General features: G+C 40.7%; 1 protein-coding gene across 8 annotated transcripts in view; it reads right to left on the bottom strand.

The window, feature by feature from the left end:
- The window catches only part of USP20 (ubiquitin specific peptidase 20), a 114,247-nt gene that overhangs the window by 92,328 nt on the left and 17,991 nt on the right, over window positions 1–3,928 (bottom strand). The window lies entirely within an intron of this gene.

Raw genomic sequence — 3,928 nt, 5'->3', positions numbered from 1 at the left:
TTTCTTCACTAAAGATTTTCTTGATTTTTTTTATTAAATATTTTCTTCATTTACAAAAATATGTGCAATGTCTCTCATACCATTTTTACAAGTCAGTGCTGGAGTGGCATACAAAAGATGAGCAAGTTAAAACAGTAATGATTGATTGGACTAAAGATGTGGGGCACAATATTATGTTGAATGATTGGGAGAGGTTATGGAAAAAAGGTCTTAAATTTACAGCATGCATTGCTTTGAAAGAGAATATGATGAAAATTATGTACAGATGGTGCATAACACCAGCAAAATTAGCAAAAATGTATTGTACATCAGATAATAAGTGTTGGAAATGTAAAGAGAAAGAAGGAACCTTTTTCCATATGTGGTAGACGTGCCCCAAAGTCAAAGACTTCTGGGAAAAGATTTATAACGAAATGAAAAAGGTGTTGAAAAACACATTTATTGAAAAACCAGAAGCCTTTTTTATTGGAACAGTTCTATTTCCCAGCATGAACTTTTATCTGATCTGTGTGTCCAAAAACATTCCTCATTACCCAAAAACATTCCTCATTACAGTCCTATGGCTATTAAATAATCTATGGCCTGTTAAAATGTGGGAGGGCTGTTGTGACTATTTTTTTATTAGGCTGTCTGTCAGTATGTTTCTATTATGTTCTTATCGATGTTCTCAAGGCATTTTTTCAGCTGGAACTCAGTTCCTGCACCTCTCAGGTGGACGCCATTGCCATTACAGCCAAACCTCAGTTGTCGAACGGAATCAGTTCCGGAAGACCATTCGACTTCCGAAACGTTTGACAACCGAGGCACCATGGTTTTTAATTGGTTGCAATAGCTTCTTGCACTGAAACAGAAGCTAAAGGAGTTCTAGAAAGGCGGGAAAACATTGTGCTGAATTATGCAGGGAGGCTCCCCTCTCTTGGGGAGGAGGCGTTTGAGCAGCTTCTCTCATACAATTGTTAAGCATCGTGTGTCCCCACCCCCCACAAAAAATAATAAGAATAGTATCTACCCCTATGTCACCAGAAGAGAAAATGTGTGCCCCAAAAGTATAGGGTTTAAAGGAAAGAGCCTCCTGCTCAGAATATGTGTCCCTTTCCTCCAGCACACACACACCCCAAAAAATCTGTCAGCAATAACTATGACTTGGATGATGGGCTTGAGGGCATCCTGAGCAAGTTTGCAGATACACCAAATTGGGAGGGGTGGCTAATACCCCAGAGGACAGGATCACACTTCAAAATGACCTTCAAAATGAAAGTAATTTCCTTGTTCCCGCAAGGGGACAATGACAATAAAGATATCTTATCTTATCTTAAACAACAGATTAGACAACTGGGCCAAAGCAAACAAGATGAATTTTAACAAGGAGAAATGTAAAGTTCTACACTTGGGCATAATAATAATAATAATAATAATAATAATAATAATAATAATAATAATAAAAGGCACAAATACAGGATGGGAGACACCTGGCTTGAGAGCAGTACATGTGAAAAAGATCTAGGAGTCTTGGTAGACCACAAACTTGACATGAGTCAACAGTGTGATGCAGCAGCTAAAAAAGCCAATGCAATTCTGGGCTGCATCAATAGGAGTATAGCACCTAGATCAAGGGAAGTAATAGTACCACTGTATTCTGCTCTGGTCAGGCCTCACCTGAAGTACTGTGTCCAATTTTGGGCACCACAGTTCAAGAAGGATACTGACAAGCTGGAATGTGTTCAGAAGATGGCAACCAAAATGGCCAAAGGCCTGGAAACGATGCCTTATGAGGAACGGCTTAGGGAGCTGGGTATGTTTAGCCTGGAGAAGAGAAGGTTAAGGGGTGATATGATAGCCATGTTCAAATATATAAAAGGATGTCATATAGAGGAGGGAGAAAGGTTGTTTTCTTCTGCTCCAGAGAAACGGACATGGAGCAATGGATTCAAACTACAAGAAAGAAGATTCCACCTAAACATTAGGAAGAACTTCCTGACAGTGAGAGCTGTTCGGCAGTGGAATTTGCTACCAAGGAGTGTGGTGGAGTCTCCTTCTTTGGAGGTCTTTAAGCAGAGGCTTGACAGGCACATGTCAAGAATGCTTTGATGGTGTTTCAAGCTTGGCAGGGGGTTGGACTGGATGGCCCTTGTGGTCTCTTCCAACTCTATGATTCTATGGCTTCTTGGAATATGGTCTCCACTTCCTTGACAGCGGTTGTTGCCCCTGCAGATTAGAGGCTGTTGTCCCCATCTTCAAAAGGGGGGGAAAGAATAAGGCCCAGGTAGCTTCAGAAGGGTCAGCTTGATATCAAACCAGGAAAGGTCTTAGAACAGAAAACTAAACAGAAAAGGATGCCGTGATTACTAAGACCCAGCATGGGTTTCTCAAAAACAAATCTTGCCAGATGAATCTTGTCTTCTTTTATATGGAGGCTTTTAAGCAGAGGTTGGGTGGCCATCTGTCATAGATTATTTAATTGAGACTCCTGCATTGCAGGGGGTTGGACTAGATGATACTCAGGGTCCCTTCCAACTTCACAATTCTGTGATTCTATGTGCAACACGTGGCACCCTATCTGCATAACCTAGCAATTCTAAAATATAGTCACATTTTTACTCTCGCAAGATTGAATGTATTGCCCTCGGCTGCACTTGAGGGACGATTCCAACAGATTCCAAACAACAAACGCTTATGTCCCTGTGGAGATGGCAGTACCGAATCAGTGGCGCATGCCCTTCTGGCTTGCACTCTTTATAAAGACTTGAGGAATGAGATTATCACACCTCTTTTATTGTCCATTCCGGGTCACCCAACCACTGCCACAGTCTCCTTTCTCTAGGCAGATCAAGATGAGCACGTGACAGCAAAGGTTGCAAGGTTTTTAGCTGGGGCAATCAGAATAGGAGTGAGAAGCAACAGCATGTGTGTATCCATTCTGAAGGAAATCAGCCCTGAGTGCTCACTGGAAGGACAGGTCGTGAAGCTGAGGCTCCAATACTTTGGCCACCTCCAGAGAAGAGAATATTGCCTGGAAAAGACCCTGATGCTGGGAAAGACTGAGGGCACAAGGAGAAGAGGATGACAGAGGACAAGATGGTTGTACAGTGTTATCGAAGCTACCAACATGAGTTTGACCAAACTGCGGGAGGCAGTGGAAGACAGGAGTCCCTGGCGTGCTATGGTCCATGGGGTCACGAAGAGTCGGACACGACTAAACGACTAAACAACAACAACAACAACAACAACAACAACAATCAGAATAAGATCCACAATTTGACTATTGATTCAAAGCCCTAAAATGTATTTTATATAATTGACTTTTTATTTCTATTCTTTGTATATTGTATTGTTGTTTTATTGTTGTGGCTGACGCAAATAAAGATTTTTTTTTAACCTTTAAAAAACAAGTTTATTGATCAATTTAAAACTTTACATAAAACAAAAGCACATAAGGTAACGGTACAACTCAAATACTTCAAATCTTACAAGTCATACCCATTTCCTATATCTATGCAGATAAAAGCCCCCTTCCCCCCTCCCACCCTCCCTGCTCCCACCCCTCTCCATCCTTCTTTCCTACCATTTTCCCTACCGTCTTCTCTCCCTCCCTCCTGTAACCCTCGTTCCTTTTTTCATATTATACATTATATATGCCAATTATATATAACAACTCTAAAGCCTGGAGAGAGAATTCAATAGAAGTCATTAAAACTAAAAATGTTGAAAGAAAAACAAAGGGTTTGTGTTGTTTTTTTTTCCTTTTCCTTTCGTATTCTCCTTCCTGCCAATCTCTAATGTATTTTTAAACTTATGCGAACGTACTAAACCTAGTATATTTCTGACGCAAATAAAGATTTATTCATACATTTATAGGTTTGGGTGTTGTTTGGTAATCGCCTCACCAGTTCTCTCTGTGGAAGACTATCATAGAAACTCTGCACAGATG

Source organism: Zootoca vivipara, chromosome Z2, assembly GCF_965207765.1.
Source record: "Zootoca vivipara chromosome Z2, rZooViv2.hap1.1, whole genome shotgun sequence".
Classification (NCBI taxonomy): Eukaryota; Metazoa; Chordata; class Lepidosauria; order Squamata; family Lacertidae; genus Zootoca; species Zootoca vivipara.
Note: the sequence above shows the minus strand (reverse complement) of the source record. Positions and strands in the feature narration are given on the sequence as shown.